The 19092-nt window shown below is 37.9% G+C and overlaps 1 long non-coding RNA gene across 1 annotated transcript in view; it reads right to left on the reverse strand.

Annotated features, from left to right (window-relative positions):
• The window catches only part of LOC119166938 (uncharacterized), a 61253-nt gene that overhangs the window by 26872 nt on the left and 15289 nt on the right, over nucleotides 1-19092 (reverse strand). Inside the window, exon 2 of the long non-coding RNA XR_012889799.1 lies at nucleotides 1-19092. This exon is cut by the window's right edge and continues 14727 nt beyond it. This is a non-coding gene — a long non-coding RNA (uncharacterized LOC119166938).

Here is a 19092-nt window from a genome sequence, read left to right on the forward strand (position 1 = left end):
CTATTTCGCCCGCATAACTATTTAAACACTTGCCCACTATATCCTTCGAATGACCAGTGCATCACTATTCATATCTCAAGGTAGATTTTACCCACAAGCTCATACTCCTGCATACTGCTTTATGTTGGTTTAAGAGCACATTTCAATGTACGTATTTCACGTGTTTCATTCACCGCACAACTCCTGTTTATTTCTTCCCATTCTTATCAATTTCACCCACGTTCACAACCTGTATGCTTTATGAGTTGTTTCAACAGTGCATCACATATTGCATTGTACCAGTCCCACTCGCATAACATAGTTCAGCAAAGACCACTATTTTATTTCAATGTACCGATTTAATTCACTTTTTCGGCTTAATAACTCTTTGCAATCCATATCGACGATACTCAAGTTCACACACCTGTATACTTTAGAAATGGGTGGTCAGTAACACCTCAGATATTCCACTTAACCAGTTCCACTCGCATAACTATGCTGTGATACTATACTGTAATACTTCCGTTCAATGAAGCACCACTATTCAAATTTCAATGTAAAGATTATGTCTTGAATGACCAGTGCATCATTATTCATATTTCATAGTAGATTTTACCCACAAGCTCATTTATACCCCTGCATACTGCTATATATTGGTTTAGGAGCACATCACGAATCACATGTCAGTGTACGTATTTCACTTATTTCATTCTACTGTACTCTGCGATATAGTTCTATGAAGACCACTATTCTTATTTCATAGTACTGATACCATTCAAAATTTCACTTTATTCCTTGCCATTCATTTCGATTTCACCCACGTTCACACACCTGCATGCTTTATGAATGATTTCAATAGTGTACCACATATTGCATTGTACCGGTTCCACTCCCATAACATAGGTCAATGAAGACCACTATTTTATTTCACAGTACCGATTCATTTCACTGTTTCGCTTTAATAACTTTTTGCAAATCATATCAATTTCACTCATGTTCACACACCTGTATACTTTATAGTTCACACACCTGTATACATTATAAATTGGTTAAATAACGCATCACTTATTCCACTATACCAGTTCCACTCGCATAACTGTATCCTGTAATACTTTGGTTCAATGAAGCACCATTATTCGAATTTCACTGCACCTATTTCGCCCGCATAACTATTTAAACACTTGCCCACTATATCCTTCAATTGACCAGTGCGTCATTATTCATATTTCATGGTACATTTTACCCACAAGCTCATACCCCTGCATACTGCTATTTGTTGGTTTAAGAGCACGTAACAACTCGCATTTGTTGGTTTAAGAGCAGATCACGAATCATATGCCAGCTACTATATCCTTCGAATGACCAGTGCATCACTATTCATATCTCATGGTAGATTTTACCCACAAGCTCATACCCCTGCATACTGCTTTATGTTGGTTTAAGAGCACATTTCAATGTACGTATTTCACGTGTTACATTCAACGCACAACTCCTGTTTATTTCTTCCCATTCTTATCAATTTCACCCACGTTCACAACCTGTATGCTTTATGAGTTGTTTCAACAGTGCATCACATATTGCATTGTACCAGTCCCACTCGCATAACATAGTTCAGCAAAGACCACTATTTTATTTCAATGTACCGATTTAATTCACTTTTTCGGCTTAATAACTCTTTGCAATCCATATCGACGATACTCAAGTTCACACACCTGTATACTTTAGAAATGGGTTCAGTAACACCTCAGATATTTCACTATGCCAGCTCCACTCGCATAACTGTATACTCTAATACTTTGGTTCAATCAAGCACCATTATTCGAATTTGACTATACCTATTTCGCCCGCATAACTATTTAAACACTTGTCTACTTTATCCTTCGTATGACCAGTGCATCGCTATTCATATTTCATGGTACATTTTACCCGCAAGCTCACACCCCTGCATACTGCTATATGTTGGTTTAAGAGCACATAACAACTCGCATTTGTTGGTTTAAGAGCAGATCACGAATCGTCAGCTACTATATCCTTCAAATGACTAGTGCATCATTATTCATATTTCAGGGTAAATTTTACCCACAAGCTCATACCCCTGCATACTGCTATTTGTGAGTTTGAGAGCACGACAGAACTCCCATTTCAGAGTACGTATTTCCCTTGTTTCGAATATTCAACGCACAACTCCGGTTTATTCCTTTGCCATTCTTATCAATTTCACCCAGGTTCACACACCTGTATGCTTTACAAGTTGTTTCAATAGTGCATCACATATTGCATTGTACCGGTTCCACTCGCATAACATAGTTCAGCAAAGACCACTATTTTATTTCACAGTACCGATTTATTTCACTGTTTTGGCTCAACTCATTGAAATTCATATTGATGATACTCATTCACACACCTGTATACTTTATAAATTGGTTCAGTAACAACTCAGATAATCCACTATACCAGTTCCACTCGCATAACTATACTGTAATACTTCCGTTCAATGAAGCACCACTATTCAAATTTCACTGTAAAGATTATCTCTTGAATGACCAGTGCATCATCATTCATATTTCATAGTAGATTTTACCCACAAGCTCATTTATACCCCTGCATACTGCTATATATTGGTTTAAGAGCACATCACGAATCACATGTCAGTGTACGTAATTTCACTTATTTCATTCTACTGTACTCTGCGATATAGTTCGATGAAGACCACTATTCTTATTTCATAGTACTGATACCATTCAAAATTTCACTTTATTCCTTGCCATTCATTTCAATTTCACCCACGTTCACACACCTGCATGCTTTATGAATGGTTTCAATAGTGTATCACATATTTCATTGTACCGGTTCCACTCCCATAACATAGTTCAATGATGACCACTATTTTATTTCACAGTACCAATTGATTTCACTGTTTCAGCTTAATAACTTTTTGCAAATCATATCGATTTCACTCATGTTCACACACCTGTATACATTATAAATTGGTTAAATAACGCATCACTTATTCCACTATACCAGTTCCACTCGCATAACTGTATCCTGTAATACTTTGGTTCAATGAAGCACCATTATTCGAATTTCACTGCACCAATTTCGCCCGCATAACTATTTAAACACTTGCCCACTATATCCTTCAATTGACCAGTGCGTCATTATTCATATTTCATGGTACATTTTACCCACAAGCTCATACCCCTGCATACTGCTATTTGTTGGTTTAAGAGCACGTAACAACTCGCATTTGTTGGTTTAAGAGCAGATCACGAATCATATGCCAGCTACTATATCCTTCGAATGACCAGTGCATCACTATTCATATCTCATGGTAGATTTTACCCACAAGCTCATACCCCTGCATACTGCTTTATGTTGGTTTAAGAGCACATTTCAATGTACGTATTTCACGTGTTTCATTCAACGCACAACTCCTGTTTATTTCTTCCCATTCTTATCACTTTCACCCACGTTCACAACCTGTATGCTTTATGAGTTGCTTCAACAGTGCATCACATATTGCATTGTACCAGTCCCACTCGCATAACATAGTTCAGCAAAGACCACTATTTTATTTCAATGTACCGATTTAATTCACTTTTTCGGCTTAATAACTCTTTGCAATCCATATCGACGATACTCAAGTTCACACACCTGTATACTTTAGAAATGGGTTCAGTAACACCTCAGATATTTCACTATGCCAGCTCCACTCGCATAACTGTATACTCTAATACTTTGGTTCAATCAAGCACCATTATTCGAATTTGACTATACCAATTTCGCCCGCATAACTATTTAAACACTTGTCTACTTTATCCTTCGTATGACCAGTGCATCACTATTCATATTTCATGGTACATTTTACCCGCAAGCTCACACCCCTGCATACTGCTATATGTTGGTTTAAGAGCACATAACAACTCGCATTTGTTGGTTTAAGAGCAGATCACGAATCGTCAGCTACTATATCCTTCAAATGACTAGTGCATCATTATTCATATTTCAGGGTAAATTTTACCGACAAGCTCATACCCCTGCATACTGCTATTTGTTAGTTTAAGAGCACGACAGAACTCCCATTTCAGAGTACGTATTTCCCTTGTTTCGAATATTCAACGCACAACTCCGGTTTATTCCTTTGCCATTCTTATCAATTTCACCCAGGTTCACACACCTGTATGCTTTACAAGTTGTTTCAATAGTGCATCACATATTGCATTGTACCGGTTCCACTCGCATAACATAGTTCAGCAAAGACCACTATTTTATTTCACAGTACCAATTTATTTCACTGTTTTGGCTCAACTCATTGAAATTCATATTGATGATACTCATTCACACACCTGTATACTTTATAAATTGGTTCAGTAACAACTCAGATAATCCACTATACCAGTTCCACTCGCATAACTATACTGTAATACTTCCGTTCAATGAAGCACCACTATTCAAATTTCACTGTAAAGATTATCTCTTGAATGACCAGTGCATCATTCATATTTCATAGTAGATTTTACCCACAAGCTCATTTATACCCCTGCATACTGCTATATATTGGTTTAAGAGCACATCACGAATCACATGTCAGTGTACGTAATTTCACTTATTTCATTCTACTGTACTCTGCGATATAGTTCGATGAAGACCACTATTCTTATTTCATAGTACCGATACCATTCAAAATTTCACTTTATTCCTTGCCATTCATTTCGATTTCACCCACGTTCACACACCTGCATGCTTTATGAATGGTTTCAATAGTGTATCACATATTGCATTGTACCGGTTCCACTCCCATAACATAGTTCAATGATGACCACTATTTTATTTCACAGTACCAATTGATTTCACTGTTTCAGCTTAATAACTTTTTGCAAATCATATCGATTTCACTCATGTTCACACACCTGTATACTTTATAGTTCACACACCTGTATACATTATAAATTGGTTAAATAACACAACTTATTCCACTATACCAGTTCCACTCGCATAACTGTATACTCTAATACTTTGGTTAATGAAACACCACGTGAAACACCACGATTCGAATTTCACTGTACCTATTTCGCCAGCATAAGTATTCAAACACTTGTATACTTTATCTCTTGCATGACCAGTGCATTACTATTCATATTTCATGGTAGATTTCGCCCCCATGCTCATACCCCTGCATACTGCTATATGTTGGTATAAGAGCACATCACGACTCACATTTAAGCGTACCTATTTCACTTATTTCATTCAAGTGTACTCTGTGATATAGTCAATGAAGACAAATTTTTATTGCATAGTACTGATATCATTCACAATTCCGGTTTATTCCGTGCCAATCATATCGATTTCACCCATTTCACACACCTGTATGTTTAACCAGTTGTTTTTATAGTGCATCACATATTTCATTGTACCGGTTCCACTCGCCAACATAGTTCAATGAAGACCACTATTCTTAATTCACAGTACCAATTTCATTCACTGGTTCTAATAACTTTTTGCAAATCATATCGATTTCACTCATGTTCGCACACCTGCATACTTTATAAATTGGTTAAATAAGGCATCACTTATTCCACTATACCAGTTCCACTCACATAACTGTATAATGTAATACTTTGGTTCAATGAAGCACCATTATTCGAATTTCACTGTACCTATTTCGCCCGCATAAACTTTATCCTTGAGATGACCAGTGCATCACTATTCATATTTCATGGTACATTTTACCCACAAGCTCACACCCCTGCATACTGCTATTTGTTGGTTTAAGAGCACGACAGAACTCGCATTTCAGAGTACGTATTTCCCTTGTTTCAAATATTCAACGCACAACTCCGGTTTATTCCTTTGCCATTCTTATCAATTTCACCCAGGTTCACACACCTGTATGCTTTACAAGTTGTTTCAATAGTGCATCACATATTGCATTGTACCGGTTCCACTCGCATAACATTCACACACCTGTATACTTTATAAATTGGTTCAGTAACAACTCAGATAATCCATTATACCAGTTCCACTCGCATAACTATACTGTAATACTTCCGTTCAATGAAGCACCACTATTCAAATTTCAATGTAAAGATTATGTCGAATGACCAGTGCATCATTATTCATATTTCATAGTAGATTTTACCCACAAGCTCATTTATACCCCTGCATACTGCTATATATTGGTTTAAGAGCACATCACGAATCACATGTCAGTGTACGTATTTCACTTATTTCATTCTACTGTACTCTGCGATATAGTTCGATGAAGACCACTATTCTTATTTCATAGTACCGATACCATTCAAAATTTCACTTTATTCCTTGCCATTCATTTCGATTTCATCCACGTTCACACACCTGCATGCTTTATGAATGGTTTCAATAGTGTACCACATATTGCATTGTACCGGTTCCACTCCCATAACATAGGTCAATGAAGACCACTATTTTATTTCACAGTACCGATTCATTTCACTGTTTCGCTTTAATAACTTTTTGCAAATCATATCAATTTCACTCATGTTCACACACCTGTATACATTATAAATTGGTTAAATAACGCATCACTTATTCCACTATACCAGTTCCACTCGCATAACTGTATCCTGTAATACTTTGGTTCAATGAAGCACCATTATTCGAATTTCACTGCACCTATTTCGCCCGCATAACTATTTAAACACTTGCCCACTATATCCTTCAATTGACCAGTGCGTCATTATTCATATTTCATGGTACATTTTACCCACAAGCTCATACCCCTGCATACTGCTATTTGTTGGTTTAAGAGCACGTAACAACTCGCATTTGTTGGTTTAAGAGCAGATCACGAATCATATGCCAGCTACTATATCCTTCGAATGACCAGTGCATCACTATTCATATCTCATGGTAGATTTTACCCACAAGCTCATACCCCTGCATACTGCTTTATGTTGGTTTAAGAGCACATTTCAATGTACGTATTTCACGTGTTTCATTCAACGCACAACTCCTGTTTATTTCTTCCCATTCTTATCACTTTCACCCACGTTCACAACCTGTATGCTTTATGAGTTGTTTCAACAGTGCATCACATATTGCATTGTACCAGTCCCACTCGCATAACATAGTTCAGCAAAGACCACTATTTTATTTCAATGTACCGATTTAATTCACTTTTTCGGCTTAATAACTCTTTGCAATCCATATCGACGATACTCAAGTTCACACACCTGTATACTTTAGAAATGGGTTCAGTAACACCTCAGATATTTCACTATGCCAGCTCCACTCGCATAACTGTATACTCTAATACTTTGGTTCAATCAAGCACCATTATTCGAATTTGACTATACCTATTTCGCCCGCATAACTATTTAAACACTTGTCTACTTTATCCTTCGTATGACCAGTGCATCACTATTCATATTTCATGGTACATTTTACCCGCAAGCTCACACCCCTGCATACTGCTATATGTTGGTTTAAGAGCACATAACAACTCGCATTTGTTGGTTTAAGAGCAGATCACGAATCGTCAGCTACTATATCCTTCAAATGACTAGCGCATCATTATTCATATTTCAGGGTAAATTTTACCCACAAGCTCATACCCCTGCATACTGCTATTTGTGAGTTTAAGAGCACGACAGAACTCCCATTTCAGAGTACGTATTTCCCTTGTTTCGAATATTCAACGCACAACTCCGGTTTATTCCTTTGCCATTCTTATCAATTTCACCCAGGTTCACACACCTGTATGCTTTACAAGTTGTTTCAATAGTGCATCACATATTGCATTGTACCGGTTCCACTCGCATAACATAGCTCAGCAAAGACCACTATTTTATTTCACAGTACCAATTTATTTCACTGTTTTGGCTCAACTCATTGAAATTCACATTGATGATACTCATTCACACACCTGTATACTTTATAAATTGGTTCAGTAACAACTCAGATAATCCACTATACCAGTTCCACTCGCATAACTATACTGTAATACTTCCGTTCAATGAAGCACCACTATTCAAATTTCACTGTAAAGATTATCTCTTGAATGACCAGTGCATCATTCATATTTCATAGTAGATTTTACCCACAAGCTCATTTATACCCCTGCATACTGCTATATATTGGTTTAAGAGCACATCACGAATCACATGTCAGTGTACGTAATTTCACTTATTTCATTCTACTGTACTCTGCGATATAGTTCGATGAAGACCACTATTCTTATTTCATAGTACTGATACCATTCAAAATTTCACTTTATTCCTTGCCATTCATTTCGATTTCACCCACGTTCACACACCTGCATGCTTTATGAATGGTTTCAATAGTGTATCACATATTGCATTGTACCGGTTCCACTCCCATAACATAGTTCAATGATGACCACTATTTTATTTCACAGTACCAATTGATTTCACTGTTTCAGCTTAATAACTTTTTGCAAATCATATCGATTTCACTCATGTTCACACACCTGTATACTTTATAGTTCACACACCTGTATACATTATAAATTGGTTAAATAACACAACTTATTCCACTATACCAGTTCCACTCGCATAACTGTATACTCTAATACTTTGGTTAATGAAACACCACGTGAAACACCACGATTCGAATTTCACTGTACCTATTTCGCCAGCATAAGTATTCAAACACTTGTATACTTTATCTCTTGCATGACCAGTGCATTACTATTCATATTTCATGGTAGATTTCGCCCCCATGCTCATACCCCTGCATACTGCTATATGTTGGTATAAGAGCACATCACGACTCACATTTAAGCGTACCTATTTCACTTATTTCATTCAAGTGTACTCTGTGATATAGTCAATGAAGACAAATTTTTATTGCATAGTACTGATATCATTCACAATTCCGGTTTATTCCGTGCCAATCATATCGATTTCACCCATTTCACACACCTGTATGTTTAACCAGTTGTTTTTATAGTGCATCACATATTTCATTGTACCGGTTCCACTCGCCAACATAGTTCAATGAAGACCACTATTCTTAATTCACAGTACCAATTTCATTCACTGGTTCTAATAACTTTTTGCAAATCATATCGATTTCACTCATGTTCGCACACCTGCATACTTTATAAATTGGTTAAATAAGGCATCACTTATTCCACTATACCAGTTCCACTCACATAACTGTATAATGTAATACTTTGGTTCAATGCAGCACCATTATTCGAATTTCACTGTACCTATTTCGCCCGCATAAACTTTATGCGGGCGAAATATATGGAATGCTCGCGTTGAAGATATGGAATGTAGATCTCGCCGATGCAACCTGGTGTTCTATGGCCTCGCAGACAAACAAACGGAGACGTGGCGCGATTCAGAGGAATTAATCATCCAGCATTGCGAAAAAAATCTTGATATAACAATTCAAGCACGCAACATTGAAAGGGCTCACAGGCTTGGCGCTTTTAAAGACAGAAAGAATCGACCAATAATTGTCAAGTTTGCCCATTTCAAGGACAAAGACCACATTCTTTCTAGGGGCGGCAAGCTGAAAGGCACTGTCTACGGTATAAGTGAAGATTTTCCTCCGCATACGCGCTTGGCCCGTAGACGCTTGGTTGAATTCGGCAAGGCTCAAAACATGCCCATCAAACTGCGCTACGATAAACTTATCTGTGGTAACAAAACATACGTATTTGATCATCCTACTCAGACTGTTGTCGAGTACAAACGTTAGCAACTAGCAAAGAAAGTCGGCAACCCAGATAAGCCTTCTAAACATGATGTATCAATTCTTTACAGTAATATTCGTAGCCTCATACCGAAACGTGACGCCATAAGCAGCCTCATTTCATCCTCTTCTAGTAACGTCGTACTAATCACCGAAACTTGGCTCAATTCTCTGGTCTCAAGTCCTGAGCTCTTTCCCAACCTGCCTGAGTTCGATATCTTCCGCAAGGATAGGGACAGCTCTCGCGGTGGCGGTGTACTAATAGCCACTAATCGTCAATTGCAATGTTCCCTTGTAAGCGTGCAAACGCCTTTAGAAATGTTGTGGGTCCGCAGCCACGCAACCACGCCGCATATGCTCATTGGCGTCTGTTACCGTTCACCCAATTCTGAAAGTTCGTTTGCATCTGATTTTCATGACGTATTACATGAGATAACGCTTACTAATCCTGGTACTCCCATCTTGCTTTTTGGCGATTTCAATTTTCCTTTCATTGACTGGTCCAAGCTATCCACCTGCCAAAACACAGATAATGTCTCCAATGAATTCTTACACACGTGTTTAACGTTTGGTCTATCACAGCTTGTCACTTCTCCTACGCGCACAACCGATCATTCAAGCAACGTTCTTGACCTTCTGCTTACGTCACATCCTGATAACTTTTCTTCTCTTTCTTATATTAGCGGTCTCAGTGACCACACCGCGATCCACACTACGTTTCCCGGTAACATGATAAAAAAAAGCGTCAAATCGAAGAAATTACTGACTCTTTACGACAAAGCCGACTATGTCGCTATGAACAACGACTTAGCAGCCTTTTATAGTGAATTTTCCTCAACTTACGATCAACAATCCACTGAATCTAATTGGGCTTTATTTAAATCCAAGATGCAGGACTTGATCAAACTTTACATTCCAACAATCACTATATGTGAAAGATCTCGTTCTCCCTGGTTTAATGTCAGTATAAAACGTATGAAAAATAAGAAGAAACGACAGTTTCGTTCTGCCAGGCAATCGAACTCTCAACTAGCCTGGGACAAGTATAAAAGTACAGCCAAAGAATACATGGCATTATTGGCATTGGCAAAGAGAAACTTTTTTTCAACCACACTACCCAACATGCTTCGGGACAACCCACGCCGCTTTTGGAAAATAATGAAACCGGATGATAAAACTACACTTTCTCTTTGTGACAATTCTGGATCCCCTATTGCCGATTGTGACGTTCCATCTGTCTTGAACTCTACATTTTGTTCCGTTTTTACTAACGAAGCTAGCGGAGAACTTCCTGAATATCCGCATTTTGCTTTTCCGCAAATGCCGAAGATTGAGTTCAGCTCAGAGGGAATCGTTAATGTAATCAATCAATTAAAAAATTCTTCATCATGTGGTATAGATGGCATCAATGCCAAAATTCTTAAAAATACTAAGCATATCTCTGGTTCCATACTATCAATCATTTTCCAACAGTCGCTCGATACAGGTGAAGTCCCATTGGACTGGAGAATTGGGAAGGTCATTCCGGTCTTCAAGAAGGGCGATCGTTTATCTGCAGGTAACTACCGCCCCATCTCGCTCACTAGTGTTTGTTCTAAGATCATGGAGCATGTCATCTTCTCTCATGTTGCCAGCTTTTTATCATCTGCAAGTTTTTTTCACCCAAACCAGCATGGCTTTCGTAAAGGTCACTCCTGTGAGACCCAACTAACATTATTCCTGCATGACATCCATCTCCACATAGATCGTAACATCCCAGTTGATACACTGTTTCTTGATTTCGAAAAAGCATTTGACAAGGTGCCTCACTCTCGTCTCCTACTAAAAGTCTCGCGTCTAAGCCTTCACCAGTATGTTTTCAACTGGATCAAAGCATTCTTAACAAACCGCAAACAATTTGTGCATGTTAATAACCTTTCTTCCAACCTCTCCCCAGTTCTGTCTGGCGTGCCCCAAGGTACCGTCCTCGGGCCTCTCCTATTCTTGATATATATTAACGACATTCCACTTTCTGTTCAATCTAATATTCGTCTTTTTGCCGACGATTGTGTCCTTTACCGTCCAATACATAACTCTACCGATGTTTCTTCCCTACAGCATGACCTCTTACGCATTCAACAGTGGTGTAACACTTGGCTGATGTCTCTGAATGAGAATAAAACATTGCTCATTTCTTTCCATCGTCGCAGAAACTACGCGCCGGCTACTTACACCATCAACAACTGTCCTATAGCTGCTACTAACTCAATCAAATATCTAGGTGTCCATCTTTCGAGCGACCTATCATGGGGTGACCACATAGATCACATAGCTCACTCCGCTAACCGTGCCCTTGGTTACGTACGCCGCAACATTTTCATGGCACCACCTTCCGTTAAACTACTCGCTTATATCACCATTGTCAGACCTAAACTTGAATATGCATCTGCCGTCTTTGACCCCCACCAAACAACTCATATTAAAATTCTGGAATCTGTCCAGAACCGAGCAGCCAGATTCATTGCTTCAGATTACTCCCGTTACTCCAGCATCTCCAACCTAAAAAACCAGTTAAAGCTTCCTACCCTCGCTTTTCGTCGTCGTATTGCACGTTTGTGCCTTTTTCACAAATTCTTTCATTCAGCCACACGTGACAACCAGCTCATCCAACCAGTCCATCGAGGCCATCGCAGAAGTCATCCAAACGCTGTAATTCCGCCACGTGCTCACACCACATCATTTCAACAGTCATTCTTTTTGCGCACCGCCCGAGACTGGAATGACCTTCCGGAAGAGGCGGCTGTCATCCGGGATTCTGCGCGCTTCAGGAATGCCATACAAGCAGCAGACTCAACTGCATCTTAACCATTACTTTTGATACCGCCTTTCATCGCCCACCCCTCATGTAAAGTTCCATACGGAACCTTTGAGGATATAATAAATAAATAAAATAAAAATAAATAAATATCCTTGGGATGACCAGTGCATCACTATTCATATTTCATGGTACATTTTACCCACAAGCTCACACCCCTGCATACTGCTATTTGTTGGTTTAAGAGCACGACAGAACTCGCATTTCAGAGTACGTATTTCCCTTGTTTCGAATATTCAACGCACAACTCCGGTTTATTCTTTTGCCATTCTTATCAATTTCACCCAGGTTCACACACCTGTATGCTTTACAAGTTGTTTCAATAGTGCATCACATATTGCATTCTACCGGTTCCACTCGCATAACATTCACACACCTGTATACTTTATAAATTGGTTCAGTAACAACTCAGATAATCCACTATACCAGTTCCACTCGCATAACTATACTGTAATACTTCCGTTCAATGAAGCACCACTATTCAAATTTCAATGTAAAGATTATGTCGAATGACCAGTGCATCATTATTCATATTTCATAGTAGATTTTACCCACAAGCTCATTTATACCCCTGCATACTGCTATATATTGGTTTAAGAGCACATCACGAATCACATGTCAGTGTACGTATTTCACTTATTTCATTCTACTGTACTCTGCGATATAGTTCGATGAAGACCACTATTCTTATTTCATAGTACTGATACCAATCAAAATTTCACTTTATTCCTTGCCATTCATTTCGATTTCACCCACGTTCACACACCTGAATGCTTTATGAATGGTTTCAATAGTGTACCACATATTGCATTGTACCGGTTCCACTCCCATAACATAGGTCAATGAAGACCACTATTTTATTTCACAGTACCGATTCATTTCACTGTTTCGCTTTAATAACTTTTTGCAAATCATATCAATTTCACTCATGTTCACACACCTGTATACTTTATAGTTCACACACCTGTATACATTATAAATTGGTTAAATAACGCATCACTTATTCCACTATACCAGTTCCACTCGCATAACTGTATCCTGTAATACTTTGGTTCAATGAAGCACCATTATTCGAATTTCACTGCACCTATTTCGCCCGCATAACTATTTAAACACTTGCCCACTATATCCTTCAATTGACCAGTGCGTCATTATTCATATTTCATGGTACATTTTACCCACAAGCTCATACCCCTGCATACTGCTATTTGTTGGTTTAAGAGCACGTAACAACTCGCATTTGTTGGTTTAAGAGCAGATCACTAATCATATGCCAGCTACTATATCCTCCGAATGACCAGTGCATCACTATTCATATCTCATGGTAGATTTTACCCACAAGCTCATACCCCTGCATACTGCTTTATGTTGGTTTAAGAGCACATTTCAATGTACGTATTTCACGTGTTTCATTCAACGCACAACTCCTGTTTATTTCTTCCCATTCTTATCACTTTCACCCACGTTCACAACCTGTATGCTTTATGAGTTGTTTCAACAGTGCATCACATATTGCATTGTACCAGTCCCACCCGCATAACATAGTTCAGCAAAGACCACTATTTTATTTCAATGTACCGATTTAATTCACTTTTTCGGCTTAATAACTCCTTGCAATCCATATCGACGATACTCAAGTTCACACACCTGTATACTTTAGAAATGGGTTCAGTAACACCTCAGATATTTCACTATGCCAGCTCCACTCGCATAACTGTATACTCTAATACTTTGGTTCAATCAAGCACCATTATTCGAATTTGACTATACCTATTTCGCCCGCATAACTATTTAAACACTTGTCTACTTTATCCTTCGTATGACCAGTGCATCACTATTCATATTTCATGGTACATTTTACCCGCAAGCTCACACCCCTGCATACTGCTATATGTTGGTTTAAGAGCACATAACAACTCGCATTTGTTGGTTTAAGAGCAGATCACGAATCGTCAGCTACTATATCCTTCAAATGACAGGTGCATCATTATTCATATTTCAGGGTAAATTTTACCGACAAGCTCATACCCCTGCATACTGCTATTTGTTAGTTTAAGAGCACGACAGAACTCCCATTTCAGAGTACGTATTTCCCTTGTTTCGAATATTCAACGCACAACTCCGGTTTATTCCTTTGCCATTCTTATCAATTTCACCCAGGTTCACACACCTGTATGCTTTACAAGTTGTTTCAATAGTGCATCACATATTGCATTGTACCGGTTCCACTCGCATAACATAGTTCAGCAAAGACCACTATTTTATTTCACAGTACCGATTTATTTCACTGTTTTGGCTCAACTCATTGAAATTCATATTGATGATACTCATTCACACACCTGTATGCTTTATAAATTGGTTCAGTAACAACTCAGATAATCCACTATACCAGTTCCACTCGCATAACTATACTATAATACTTCCGTTCAATGAAGCACCACTATTCAAATTTCACTGTAAAGATTATCTCTTGAATGACCAGTGCATCATCATTCATATTTCATAGTAGATTTTACCCACAAGCTCATTTATACCCCTGCATACTGCTATATATTGGTTTAAGAGCACATCACGAATCACATGTCAGTGTACGTAATTTCACTTATTTCATTCTACTGTACTCTGCGATATAGTTCGATCAAGACCACTATTCTTATTTCATAGTACTGATACCATTCAAAATTTCACTTTATTCCTTGCCATTCATTTCGATTTCACCCACGTTCACACACCTGCATGCTTTATGAATGGTTTCAATAGTGTATCACATATTGCATTGTACCGGTTCCACTCCCATAACATAGTTCAATGATGACCACTATTTTATTTCACAGTACCAATTGATTTCACTGTTTCAGCTTAATAACTTTTTGCAAATCATATCGATTTCACTCATGTTCACACACCTGTATACTTTATAGTTCACACACCTGTATACATTATAAATTGGTTAAATAACACATAACTTATTCCACTATACCAGTTCCACTCGCATAACTGTATACTCTAATACTTTGGTTAATGAAACACCACGTGAAACACCACGATTCGAATTTCACTGTACCTATTTCGCCAGCATAAGTATTCAAACACTTGTATACTTTATCTCTTGCATGACCAGTGCATTACTATTCATATTTCATGGTAGATTTCGCCCCTATGCTCATACCCCTGCATACTGCTATATGTTGGTTTAAGAGATCATCATGACTCACATTTAAGTGTACCTATTTCACTATTTCTATCAACTGTACTCTGCGATATAGTTCAATGAAGACCACTATTGTTATTGAATAGTACTGATATCATTCACAATTCCGGTTTATTCCGTGCCATTCATATCGATTTCACCCATTTCACACACCTGTATGTTTAACCAGTTGTTTTTATAGTGCATCACATATTTCATTGTACCGGTTCCACTCGCCAACATAGTTCAATGAAGACCACTATTCTTAATTCACAGTACCAATTTCATTCACTGGTTCTAATAACTTTTTGCAAATCATATCGATTTCACTCATGTTCGCACACCTGCATACTTTATAAATTGGTTAAATAAGGCATCACTTATTCCACTATACCAGTTCCACTCACATAACTGTATAATGTAATACTTTGGTTCAATGCAGCACCATTATTCGAATTTCACTGTACCTATTTCGCCCGCATAAACTTTATCCTTGGGATGACCAGTGCATCACTATTCATATTTCATGGTACATTTTACCCACAAGCTCACACCCCTGCATACTGCTATTTGTTGGTTTAAGAGCACGACAGAACTCGCATTTCAGAGTACGTATTTCCCTTGTTTCAAATATTCAACGCACAACTCCGGTTTATTCCTTTGCCATTCTTATCAATTTCACCCAGGTTCACACACCTGTATGCTTTACAAGTTGTTTCAATAGTGCATCACATATTGCATTGTACCGGTTCCACTCGCATAACATTCACACACCTGTATACTTTATAAATTGGTTCAGTAACAACTCAGATAATCCACTATACCAGTTCCACTCGCATAACTATACTGTAATACTTCCGTTCAATGAAGCACCACTATTCAAATTTCAATGTAAAGATTATGTCGAATGACCAGTGCATCATTATTCATATTTCATAGTAGATTTTACCCACAAGCTCATTTATACCCCTGCATACTGCTATATATTGGTTTAAGAGCACATCACGAATCACATGTCAGTGTACGTATTTCACTTATTTCATTCTACTGTACTCTGCGATATAGTTCGATGAAGACCACTATTCTTATTTCATAGTACCGATACCATTCAAAATTTCACTTTATTCCTTGCCATTCATTTCGATTTCATCCACGTTCACACACCTGCATGCTTTATGAATGGTTTCAATAGTGTACCACATACTGCATTGTACCGGTTCCACTCCCATAACATAGGTCAATGAAGACCACTATTTTATTTCACAGTACCGATTCATTTCACTGTTTCGCTTTAATAACTTTTTGCAAATCATATCAATTTCACTCATGTTCACACACCTGTATACATTATAAATTGGTTAAATAACGCATCACTTATTCCACTATACCAGTTCCACTCGCATAACTGTATCCTGTAATACTTTGGTTCAATGAAGCACCATTATTCGAATTTCACTGCACCTATTTCGCCCGCATAACTATTTAAACACTTGCCCACTATATCCTTCAATTGACCAGTGCGTCATTATTCATATTTCATGGTACATTTTACCCACAAGCTCATACCCCTGCATACTGCTATTTGTTGGTTTAAGAGCACGTAACAACTCGCATTTGTTGGTTTAAGAGCAGATCACGAATCATATGCCAGCTACTATATCCTTCGAATGACCAGTGCATCACTATTCATATCTCATGGTAGATTTTACCCACAAGCTCATACCCCTGCATACTGCTTTATGTTGGTTTAAGAGCACATTTCAATGTACGTATTTCACGTGTTTCATTCAACGCACAACTCCTGTTTATTTCTTCCCATTCTTATCACTTTCACCCATGTTCACAACCTGTATGCTTTATGAGTTGTTTCAAAAGTGCATCACATATTGCATTGTACCAGTCCCACTCGCATAACATAGTTCAGCAAAGACCACTATTTTATTTCAATGTACCGATTTAATTCACTTTTTCGGCTTAATAACTCCTTGCAATCCATATCGACGATACTCAAGTTCACACACCTGTATACTTTAGAAATGGGTTCAGTAACACCTCAGATATTTCACTATGCCAGCTCCACTCGCATAACTGTATACTCTAATACTTTGGTTCAATCAAGCACCATTATTCGAATTTGACTATACCTATTTCGCCCGCATAACTATTTAAACACTTGTCTACTTTATCCTTCGTATGACCAGTGCATCACTATTCATATTTCATGGTACATTTTACCCGCAAGCTCACACCCCTGCATACTGCTATATGTTGGTTTAAGAGCACATAACAACTCGCATTTGTTGGTTTAAGAGCAGATCACGAATCGTCAGCTACTATATCCTTCAAATGACAGGTGCATCATTATTCATATTTCAGGGTAAATTTTACCTACAAGCTCATACCCCTGCATACTGCTATTTGTTAGTTTAAGAGCACGACAGAACTCCCATTTCAGAGTACGTATTTCCCTTGTTTCGAATATTCAACGCACAACTCCGGTTTATTCCTTTGCCATTCTTATCAATTTCACCCAGGTTCACACACCTGTATGCTTTACAAGTTGTTTCAATAGTGCATCACATATTGCATTGTACCGGTTCCACTCGCATAACATAGTTCAGCAAAGACCACTATTTTATTTCACAGTACCGATTTATTTCACTGTTTTGGCTCAACTCATTGAAATTCATATTGATGATACTCATTCACACACCTGTATACTTTATAAATTGGTTCAGTAACAACTCAGATAATCCACTATACCAGTTCCACTCGCATAACTATACTGTAATACTTCCGTTCAATGAAGCACCACTATTCAAATTTCACTGTAAAGATTATCTCTTGAATGACCAGTGCATCATCATTCATATTTCATAGTAGATTTTACCCACAAGCTCATTTATACCCCTGCATACTGCTATATATTGGTTTAAGAGCACATCACGAATCACATGTCAGTGTACGTAATTTCACTTATTTCATTCTACTGTACTCTGCGATATAGTTCGATGAAGACCACTATTCTTATTTCATAGTACTGATACCATTCAAAATTTCACTTTATTCCTTGCCATTCATTTCGATTTCACCCACGTTCACACACCTGCATGCTTTATGAATGGTTTCAATAGTGTATCACATATTGCATTGTACCGGTTCCACTCCCATAACATAGTTCAATGATGACCACTATTTTATTTCACAGTACCAATTGATTTCACTGTTTCAGCTTAATAACTTTTTGCAAATCATATCGATTTCACTCATGTTCACACACCTGTATACTTTATAGTTCACACACCTGTATACATTATAAATTGGTTAAATAACACATAACTTATTCCACTATACCAGTTCCACT

Source organism: Rhipicephalus microplus, unplaced genomic scaffold (genome assembly GCF_043290135.1).
Source record: "Rhipicephalus microplus isolate Deutch F79 unplaced genomic scaffold, USDA_Rmic scaffold_133, whole genome shotgun sequence".
Taxonomy (NCBI): Eukaryota; Metazoa; Arthropoda; class Arachnida; order Ixodida; family Ixodidae; genus Rhipicephalus; species Rhipicephalus microplus.